The following is a 12451-nucleotide window of genomic DNA, read 5'->3' on the forward strand; positions in this document are numbered from 1 at the left end:
TTGATTTATAGTTAGGGTTGAAGATAACTTTAAAGTTGAGAGTTTAATTATGGTTCTAGAGTTAATTTATTGTTAGGATTTTATTATACTTTGGGGGGTATTACTAGAGTTCAATTAGGGTAATAAATTATTTATATTAAATTCTTAAAGGATGATGTTGAGGTTTAGGTTGAACACATTGGGTTACATAGATCATATAAAACAATGGTCATACTTTGTGTACTTGTACATGCGTCTATGTATGGCATGTATCTCTTGAATGTAATATTATAATTTAGGATTCCTAGGTCAACTTGTTTTAATTTTATGTAAGTTCTAGGCCTCAATTAGGTTTTGAAATAGGGTTTTAGTGTAAGGGTTATAATTAGGCTCAATTTTAGGGTAAGATTTAGGATAGGTTATGACATTGTTAGGGTTTATAAAAGTATAATTTAGCATTATTTAGGGGTTAATAAATTAAGGTCCACATATGGTTAAGAATTTAGGATAAGGGTACTTTAGCATACATGAAGTTTACGATTTGGTTCAAGATTATGATTTAGGGTAAATTATCATTTATAATATAAGGGTTTAGAAATTAAATTTTAAGATCTTGAGGTTAGGGTTAGGGTTTGGATAATGTTTAGGGTTAGGGTTTGGTTAGGTTAGGGTTTTGATAATGGTTAGGGTAACTAGGGTTTGGATAATTAAATTTTAGTTAAGGTTTAGGGTTAGAGTTAGGATTATGGTTAGGGCTATGATTTAGGATTGAGACCACAATTAGGGTTAGGATCATGTGGTTGGAGACCTTAGGAGTACAAATTATAGTCTATCAATTAGGGTTAGTAAATTAGGCTTTAGCATTTAGGATTTAGGGTTATAGTTATGATTCTAGGGTTAGGGTACATTGGGTTTACATTTCTATTATTATTATTTATAGGGTTAGGATATGGGTTGACATTGGTATTAGTATTATTTTTAGGGTTATGGTTTGTACATCAGGGTTTAAATTTATGGATCTAGGATTATGATTAGAGCTTATAATTTAGGATAAGGGTTGAGGCTTATCATCTAGTATAAGGGTTTACCATAATTTATGACTAGGGTTAGAATTATGGTTTAGTACTTAAAATTAGTTAATATAGCTAGCTTTTAGAATTAGAGTTTAGCATTAATAAATTTAAAGTTTTAGGATCTTAGTGTACATACAATTTGATTAGGGTTTAGTATAATTTAGGGTCATGGTTTAACATTTATGATTTATGATTATAATTAGGGTTCTAGGTTATACCTGTTTACATCATTGTTAGAAGTATGGTTAAAGAGGGTTAGGGTATGGGCTTACATCATGTTGTTAGAAGTATGGTTCTGAGAATTAGGATTTGTATTAGGGATAAGATTTTGGATTATGGTTTTAACACACAGTTTTAATATTTATAATTAAAGCTAAGATCAAGTATTAATATGATTTACTATTTAATGTTGGGGTTTATCATTTAGACCTCTACGGTTCAAATTGAGATGTAGGAGTTATGGTTTCAAGTGTGCATCTAAGATTAGGGGTTATCATTTATGATTTGGTTTTTGTAGTTAGGATTATGACCAGGTTTAGTATTTAGGACTATTGTTTAGCATTAAGGTTTAAGAGTTAAAATTTAAGTTAAATATATTTAATCTTTTGTACATGAACATTAGATTATATGATGTACATTCTTTATTTTTGTATATTATAATCAAGTTATGTTCTTATAATTAACTTTTATTAATTAAATGTTGTAACATGTATTCTTTAGGTCATACACATGTTCTAAGTTATATGTTCTTATGTATGTTATATTATTATCTAGATGCAAATTAATCTACATTCTTATATATGTATAATTTAGGATCTCCCCAAGTTAAGACATGTCATTGAATTATACAGTTAATTATATACTTAGATTAAAAGGCATTAAAAATAATAATGTATATATACATAAACATGAATATTGAAAACATATATGTCTTTAAATTTAACATGAACATATTTACATGTACATTTATGAAATAAAATATACATTAATCTACATTCTTATGTATAATTTAGGATCTCCCCTTAAGATATGTCATTAAATATAGTTAATTACACTTAGTTATAAGACAAATTAAGATCAATAATTAACATATGTACATATAAAAATGTGAATTTATTGAAAAATATGTACATGGACCTACTTTTAACCATGAACAAATTTATACATACATCTATGTTCAAAATAAAAAAATACATTTTAATCTACATTCTTACATGTATAATTTAGGATCTGGACTCTTAAGACATGCCATTTAATTATACTTCTAAGATTAAGACATTAAGATGAATTTGGCATATACATTTATAAACATGAATATTGAAAACATACATACATCTGTACATTTAACATTAACATATATGCATATATCTATGAAATAAAATAAGTATATTTTAATCTGCATTCTTATGTATAATTTAGGATCTCCTCTTAAGATGCATGCCATTAAATATAGTTAATTACATTGTTTAGATTAAGGTGCATAAAAATGAATAACATACACATAAACATGAATAATGCATTAAGATAAATAACATATACAGAAACATGAATAAAACATATATGTAAACATAAAAGATTAAGATGTATTAAAAAATCAATAACATGTACATTAACATTAACAAATTTATATGAATATTGAAAATATTTTTCTAAATTTTATTTTCTACACTATTAATTTTTTAATATTTTTAAATATTTTCCCAATGTTTTCTAATTTTCAAGACTAATGTTTTTAAAAATATTTCTTAATATTTTTTCTAATATTTTTCTAATGTTTAAATCCTAATTTATTTTCTGGTTATTTTCTAATATAAAATTCTAAATTATTATTTTTTAAATATATTTTCTAATGTTTTTCTAATAGTCAAATGTAATATTTTTTCTTACGTTTTTCTAAATTTGTTTTCTAATACATTATATTATTATAAATTTTCTAATGTTTTTAAAATGTTTTTCTAATATTTTTTCTAATGTTTTTCTTTAAAAAAATTCTATATTATATTATATTATTATAAATTTTCTAATGTTTTTTCTAATGTTTTTCTAAATTTGTTTTCTAAAATTTATATTATTATAAATTTTCTAATTTTTTTTTAATTTTTTTTCTAAATTTGATATTATTATAAATTTTCTAATGGTTTTTGTAATGTTTTTTTCTAATGTTTTTCTAAATTTGTTTTCTAAAATTTATATTATTATAAATTTTCTAATATTTTTTCTAATGTTTTCTAATTTTGTTTTAAATTATTTTTTTTATAATGTTTTCTAATGTTTTTTATATAATATTTTTCTAATGTTTTCTAAATTAATATAATTAATTTTAATATAAATAAACATTAAAAATATGTTTTGAAAACATTAAAAACATTAAGAACACTATAATATGCTTTAAAAACATTTTAAAATGCTTTGAAAACATTAAAAACGTTTAAAGAACATTAAAATATGCTTTAAAAACATTTTAAAATGCTTTGAAAACATAAAAAAATGCTTTAAAAACATTAAAATAATAATATATAGACATACCTGGAGAGGAGAATCTGAAGGAAAATAATAGGATGATGCTGATGAAGGCCACATGTTCGCTCCAACCCATGAACAGTGAATGCCATAAAATGACAAAAAAGGGGTTAAAATAGAGTTTTTAAATACGAAAAATTGACTTTTGGATGTTTTTCGCGAACATATTAATTATTCATGTTCACAACAAATATACGTTATTACATAATAATATGTTTGCAGCAAACATTTTTTAAATATATGTTCATAACGAACATATTTAGTATGCTTGTAGCGAACATATTTAGTATGTTCATTGTGAACATATGTTTAACCCAATTTTGCCTTTGCAAATGTTTTTTACATTTCTCTTCGTCCCACTAAAGTGGAACCCATTATTTCGGGTTCACCCTTTTCTTCTCTTTAATGAGCACTTCAAATCATCTATTCCTTCATTCAGTTGATGTAGGGGAAGCTGGATTTCAATCTTCTGATTCTCAATAGTCTTTCCCAACTTGTAGACTTCCATCTTCAAGATCTTTCCTCAAAGCTACAAAGCTCTCCTTTCTAGAGAACACTACTCTGATACCAATTGTAGGAAATACAATAAGAAAAGTAAACTTTGAGAGGGGGTGAATCAGTCCTTCAAATTTTTAACCCTCGAAACATTCACCACACATTCATCACACAATTTGCATGTAAACTAAAATACCAAACTAAACATGTTCATCTATAGCATCAAATCAAATAAACATTAAACACATATATGACACATGATATTTGGTTACCTAGAAACCCTCCAATGAGAAGGTAAAACAAGGGTGGGGATGACACCCAAAAATCTTCACTATTGCACTTGTAAAGTGTATCCAATGAAGGTTACAATGTTTGATCATAAACTATGATCTACCCTATGAAAAGTCTGCCATGTTAAAGACTTACAAGATTGTTAGATCTTACCCTATTAAAGGATTTCAACACCCTGTTAGAAGTGTGCCTGATTAAAGGACTTAAAATTACAACAAAGTAAGCACCCTATTAAAGGATTTTCAATAGCCTATTAGGACTACTCTATTAAGAGATTTAACTAATTCACCAATTAGAATGTCTTAGCAATGATCCTATGGTTAGCACTCTGCTACTAGATAATAGATCACCTATTTTCATCTATCTTTAATCCTCTGTAATCAGATGTATCACTTATGTCCTCTATCTTCTTTCCTCTGTTCTCCTTCAACTAATTCTAGAATTCATAACTTGATGGTTATCATAACTCCTTAGTCACCATGAATGCTTTGTTTGTGCATGCAAACTTTTCTCTTCGCACATACAATGTTTTAGGGTTTTCCTTCCTTAAGAAGATGTAGGTGAGTTAGGGTTAGGTATGAATTAATGATTGTGATTCATCCATTTTTTTTCTTAATCCATTCCTTTATCTTATTGGTTGCATGTACTGCATAGCAATTTTTAATATAGATTCATTCTTATCATCTAGAATCGCAAAACAAACCTTAAGTCAACTCAAAAATGGTTTACATAGAAGTTTGTGCCATTACAAACAACTATGTCCAAAACTATTTTACTTGACACTTGAAGTCTCTAATGCTTAGCTCATCCACTATATCTTCAATGTTGTAGCTCAGCCTCTAAATGACTCAGCATCCATTGATCACTTGGCATCAACTATCTGCTCAGCACTTGAGTGACTTGGCACTTGAGTGACTCTACACTTACTATTTACTCGACACATATTGTATATCTTTCTCGGCATACACTATCTAACAACTTATGCTTAGCATACATTACTTGTTTGGTGTGAACTAAGTTCTATCTAGTAAATGACTTAAGTGTATTGTCACTCATATGTCAAAAACAATGTGAGATTAACAAATATAAGATTATTATGATGGGGTGTTGTGAATATTAATTTTTTTGTAGGACATATTTAAATTGGGTTGAATGATTAAATTGAAATAACATAAAGGAGAAACTATTAGGTGGACAACAAACAAGGAGAAACTAGATAGGTAAAGGTAATATTACTATCAAATGGACTATGATTACAACATAATAAATAAGATATTTTTTTGTATTGAGCATTCGATTGTAACTACAATGATCAATAAGCCTAAGGACCAATAAAAATTACTAATATAATTATTTGTATTTTGGCGTTTAGATGAGTGTCTAGTTAAATTATGATAGAGAATTGATAAGATACTTGGAATTATGGATGGTAATTGAAGAGACCAAGTTGAAAAGGAGTAACTTGCCTTTTGAGAACCCCTTAAGTGGGTAATGTTACAATACTACAAGAAGCGTGACATGTTTTCCTAAAGTAAAGGTATGAATCCTAATAGCTCTGCATCAATCAAGTGGCTTAAAGAAATTAAGTTCCTTCCATTGACATAAGGGAAAGAATTGAAATTTTTTTAATTCAATGAGTACATAAGGATCTTTAAAAAAATTTAAAAGGGAAGAATTATAATATATTTTTTCCTACTAGAGAACTACTTTAACACCCTTCTTTGATCAAGTATATTCTTTCCAATACTCAAGTCCTCAAAAACAAATCTCTAAAATTTATTGATTTCAAACAATTAGCAAAAATCCCTAAAAGTTATTGATTTCAACCAATAAATATGTATGTATAAAGAAACTTTCGTATAATTTTCAAAGGAATCAAACCTCATATTGAGCATAAAGACCAATAAATGCATGTACATGATATCCTAATACATCAATAACATTTCTTTTGTCAAACAAATGTTGAAATTAAGATTCAATACATATTATTCAATAAGATTAATAATGGAGCATAATGAAATATTAAAAAGTGTATTAGCTTATTGATCTTCTCTTAGTTTCAAGAATGTTTTAATAATCTTTATTTAATAGGGCCAATTATGTGAGGGTGGAAACTCATTTGGCCCCTCTCTCCCACTAATATAAGCCTAAATTCCCTATTAACATCTAAAATTTATTTATTCTTTCATCCATTTATAAAACATAACATTCATTCATCATCACATAACATTTGTTAGCATGCAATATTCATCAACATTCACTAATACATAAAATCCATTAATTAATGAATAATAAGATTAAAATCTCTCTTTTTTTTCTTTTTTTGAAGGTGGGTAAAGACTAAGTGGAACATTTTTTTCTTCATCATTTTCTCCCACTTTAATTTGTGCTCCCTTTAGTTGTGATCTTAATGTATGCCTAGTCCTATACTCATGATGTGAAGGCCTATGAAAATGGGCGTATTCTGAAATAACAAACAAATGGATTAAAATTGTAAGATTTTTTATTATTGTTATAATTACTTCAATAATTAAAAAATATTACAGTAGTTTTCTTTACTTGATGGGTCCACATCATCTTCTTGATCATTTTATCTAGCCTCATCCTGAATATGTTGAACGCCCTCTAGAGTCTAAATCCTCTAGAGTTGAAATACAAAAGGTTAAATTAATCAATACAAACACTGTAATTTATTTTGTTTAAAGAAATAAAAATGGTCCCCTTTACCCAATGGGGGAAAGCACATTCCTAATGTTGTCTACTCGGATCATGCTCAACTTGGTCACCTTGATCTATGTGCTCTAATATAAATAAATAAATGTTGGTTACATTAATCACTATACCAATTTCAATTAAACATGTGTAATTATATTAATAATTACATAAAAATATAATTAGTTAGCACATTAATACCTCTAGTACTAGGATCCACACCACAACCTTAATTATGTGCTCCATCCATAATAGGTTGTATTTAAATGTCATGTGTATTGTTATCATTGCTTGATTATCTTTTTTTTTTAAATAGCCACTTTACATTGGAAATTAACATCAAATAGATTATTGCTCAAGTATTCAATTTTAAATCATTTTCATTTTAGCTTAGTTCCCTAATTGACAGATGTATTGGAATCTTGTGTTTATGCATTCAATCTTTTTAGGTGATCAACCATGGTTTATAGTGGGTGTTGATCTCTAAGCCTATGTTGTTTATTAGTGTCCAGAAACTTAGTCATTTACCAGGAAAGACTACAAGGTCATCACTATGACCAATATATCTAGTAAATTTCAAGCATACAAAGCTTATACCGAGTGGGATAGTGATTATCGATTATTTAGTAGTGACCGAGTAGATGTATATGTCAAGAAATATAGTTGAGACTAAGAACATTGACAAGTTATTGATTGTTGAGAAAGTAGGTATATAGAAGCCAAGTCACAACTGTAGACACCTAAATTTGATTACACCGCTTTAGTAATCCTATTAAGTTATCTCTAAAGGCATCATTAATTAAATTCTTATTTAATTAATCTGTTTCCATCCCCTAGCTGATTAATTTAATTAATCATCTATAGTCCTAATTGATAAATCAAATAACCTATCATTTATCAATTAAATCTTGTTCTTCTATCTAATTCCAAAAATCCCCATTTATTAAATAAATCTATTTGATAAATAAAAATCCTCAAATCTAAAAACCCCTAACCTATCCCTAATCCTCCATTTAGCCTAATCCACCCCATCCACCCATACTAACCAAGCTTAGCCACTAACTCACCCACCCTCATTAATGCCATCCACTTGCACATCTCTAACATCCTTAATCTAATCCTAAACCCAAGCCTAATCCACCCCTTAATGTTGTCACATTCCATAAACAAGTTTAAGACTTTCCTAAACCAAATCAAAGTCTCCCCTCAAAAATCCCAACCACCAAGTCATGAGTGCTCTTACAAACCATAAAAGACTCTTACAAGCCCACTCATGACTCTTACATCCATCTTCCACACACTTCCCTCTTCCACACTCATTCCTCTTACATCTCTCTTACATACTCAACCCCACTCATCATGCCTTTAACCAACCCTTTACCCTACCCTCTCACACTCATCCTCCTTGTGATAAGTGTCACCTTCCCATTGGTGCTAAACAAGCACAATCCATGTGCTACCCTTTGAGTGCATCTTAGCCCTCCTTAACCATCTCCCCATCCTTGCATCTAAGCCCTCCATCCCTCTACCCCTTGGCCTATAAATTGAATCCCATCCCAAGCCATTTCATCAACAATCTTTGAGCTAAAGTTACCATGCTATTTTGATAACCAAAGCCATCAATCTTAGCCTTATAATGCCAAATTGAGAGCTCACAAAGCTACCAATTTGATATTATCCATCTCCACCATTGAAGCAACTTTGAGCAATTAAGCATACATCCACATCAAAGGACACATCTACAAAATCAAGGAAGCATGGAGTGATTTCTCTTTTGAGGTTTTCATTTCTTGTTTGCTTTCTTTGTCTAAGCATATATGTGAATTTAGTTTTAGTTTGTGAATGTTTCTCTTATTGTTAATGTTCTTTACATACTAAATCTTGTTCTACAACAACATTAGAACTCTACATGACTGAGTATCATAGCATTCGAGTGCTGAGTAGTTCAGTTTTTACATATAGGTTTGTAGTGGCAGAAACACATATATAAACCATTTTGGATAACTTTTACATAACATTTAATATTTGTAGAGCCATCTAAGAATATGATCACCCATCATTTCAGAAGGTAAGGATCCCAAGGCATGCAATTCAACCAATCAAAAAAATGGAATAGAAATGGAAAAACATGATGAATTGTAAATCATAGATTAAGATATAGAACCTTCACAAAACATCTATTTAAGGAGGATTCTAACTTCATAATCGTGTATAGAGAGAAGGAGGAGTATCCTTATGTGTGTGTGAAAAAAAGTGAAGACAAAGTTTCAAAGATGTATCAAATAGAGAGCAATCAAAGCAGTGAAGTATTGAACAAAGTTATTAGATTTGGAGATCAAATGAGACATATAGAAAAGAGGAGACTCAAGATCATCTTATAGAGAAAACCAAGGGCCAGGTATTGAATTAGTTATTGTTAATTGAGACAAGGTAAATCTCTTAACATATTGGTTTTAATAGGCCTATGTAAACCTCATAACAGAGTCCTTACTTCATTGTGAGTGTAAAATCCTCTAACAAGGTGAGACTTAATAGTTTCTTAAGCTCTTAATAAGGTACACCCCTCACAAGGTAGATCATATCTTATGATCAAATATTGTAACCCTAATAGGTTAACTTTATTGTTTCAAAAGTGAAGATTTGTGGGTTCCATCACCACCCCAGTTTTACCTTCATCTTGAAATGTTTATGGGTAACCAAATCATTGTGGTATGTGTTGAAATATTTATGAATGTAATGAATTTCATTTATTTTTCAACATTACATTTTTAATGATAGATCTATTATATGAGATGAATTAGGTGTGAATTTATGAAAATGATTTTGAAGTCAAAAGTTTAAGATCATGTTTCACCCCACACCCCCCCCACTCTCAGTGTCTTGTTTCCCATATACTCTTTCCAACAATTGGTATCAGAGCACAGTTCTCCTATTAGGAACCCTAAAAACTTGAAAGGATCAAATCATGGGATGGAAGTGTATAAGATGGAAAAAATCATTGAGAATCAAATGATTGAAATCCATATTGTATTACAAAAATTAGAAGTAGCAAAAGAGGAGTTAAGGACAATCCTAAAAAGAAGAAAAGAGATAGCTACTTAGAAAAATAGTATTGCTAGAAAAAAATAGTGCGCTAGTGAAAGAAGCAAAAGATCTAAAAATATAACCAGAAATTTAATTAGTTACACTATGTGAAGCAATCAAATAAAAGAAAACAATGAAAGACAAGCTCATGGTTGAAGAAGAAAAAAGATGGATGGCTAGCAGACTTGAAGAGAGAACATTTGAACTATAAAAGCTTATAAATAATTAGTTGGATATGATAAATCAATTAGTAATTGTGAATCAGGAAGCAAATAAAAAAGATTTGGAGATCACAAATCTAAGGCTACAGAATGAAAAATTGAAATGTAAGTTAAGGCATGAAAAGAAACTCATGGAGATATTAAACAAACCAAATGAATCAATAAAACACTTTGAAGAAATTTTGAGCTCACCTAGAACAAAAGATACTTCTGGACTTGGATACAACAAGAACTCTTCATCTACTGGAGAAGGAAAATCATCCAAAAGTGGAGAACAAAGAAATGAAAAGTAAAATGAAAAATCTACATGTTATCATTGTGGGAAAATTGGTCACACAACCAACATTTGTAGAAGCAAAAATGGTAAGCACACTCCTAAAACTAAACCAAGTGGTAATTATTTTAATTGCAAGAAAGCATGGCACCAAGTACATGAATGTAGATCAAAGAACAATAACTCAACCAAAAAGGTATCTAAATTCCAAGATCATTGCTACAATTGTCAAAAGTATGGACATAGAGCTCATGAGTGTAGATTCAAGAAAAATTCAAACTAGTTACCTGAGAAACAAACTTATACATCAAGGAAAGGCAATTCTTGTTAGAGAAAATAATTAATTATTTATTATTTATTCTATTTGCTTAAGCTTACTTAGGTAAATGCAGTTATTTAATATTTTGTATTTAATGCATGTAGTGGTTAGTTGATGTCAACACAGGAGTTTTTTCCCTTCTAGCATGTTCCACATTTTGTGGATATGTGTTGAGTTCTCATCCTTATCTTCTACCACCTTCCAACTTGTTCTACAAGCTTCCATGAGCTCTTTATAAGCGAGCTCTCTCATTGTATTATCATAACACATCGCAATGTGTATATTGTAACTACATTTCTTCTTGTGTTTGCACATATTGTCTCTCATGTCCATTTAGGGTTTTTTCCTTGCTCCATGCTCTTCCTCTCCTTGGCTTCTCTTTGAAAATTTCTCACATGCAGGTGATATTGGGTGTCTTCGGAGTTGGCTTTCCTCAACTCCAACATGGTATCAAAGTCTTCCTACTACTGCTTCATTGAAGAATTTTGAAGCCGTGATTTGAAGTCACAAACCCTAGTTTGTTTGTGCATTTTTTCTTCAAATTAGGGGATCAACAATTTTTTGGAGCACTTTGGGCCCAAACGGACATCACCATTGAATTTGAAAGGCCGTTTGCAGTCAGGATTCATATAAAGTTTGTCGATTTTGGAGACAGAGCTCTAGGAGGCAAAATTTTTTTGCTTGCAAGGGTCTGTCGTACGGTCATACAGACGATTTCATCAAAAAAAAAAAATTTAAATAGTTTAGGGTCGCGCCATCGCGGCTCTGACCAGCGGCCACTGCGGGGCCACTTGTGCTCCAACTACACCGGTGGCTCTACATTTGCTCCGCCTGAGCGTCTCCACCGGCGGCTCAATTTTCCTCCGCTGCTCTGCAACCTCAGCCGCCCCTCCTCCCGACGGTGCATCTTCAGTTCTCCACTCGCCACTCCACTGAACAGTCTGCTCAGTGTCGTGTCAGCTTTTTAGGGCACAGTCACAGGTTGCGTCAGTAGCTGTGGGGGTGACATGTGGCCTGGGTGCCACGTGGCACTTTGCCACGTGGACCCTGCCACGTCATCTGTACATGCCACGTGGCTCTCTTTTTTGTTGTGACAATCGTTTGGCCATTAATTTTAAACCAGTGACTACTGACATTAGCATGAGGTCAGCGCTTGCATCGGCAGACCCTGCCTTGCACCTCTCCTGATTCACTTTTGGACCTACCTGTGGTTTTTTGGCCATAACTTTTGCATACGGAGGTATTTTTCTAATCTAAAAGAAGCGCCGAAAAGCTGGTTCCAAGATGGAGACATTGGTGAGGTATTTTTAGGTTTTGTTGCTTTTTTATTTCCTTTTCTTCAATTGAAGTCCAAAGTCCTTTTTTGACTCTGGCATGCATATCTTTTGCGTCCCATGCTCATTTTTTGAAAACTTTATATTTTTGGAAAGCTGAATCTGTCATCTTTTCAGAAATGTGATCCTTTTTCTTAGTTTTTGGCCCA

Source organism: Cupressus sempervirens, chromosome 3, assembly GCF_028749045.1.
Source record: "Cupressus sempervirens isolate cs-2001-9-10 chromosome 3, ASM2874904v1, whole genome shotgun sequence".
NCBI classification, from domain to species: Eukaryota; Viridiplantae; Streptophyta; class Pinopsida; order Cupressales; family Cupressaceae; genus Cupressus; species Cupressus sempervirens.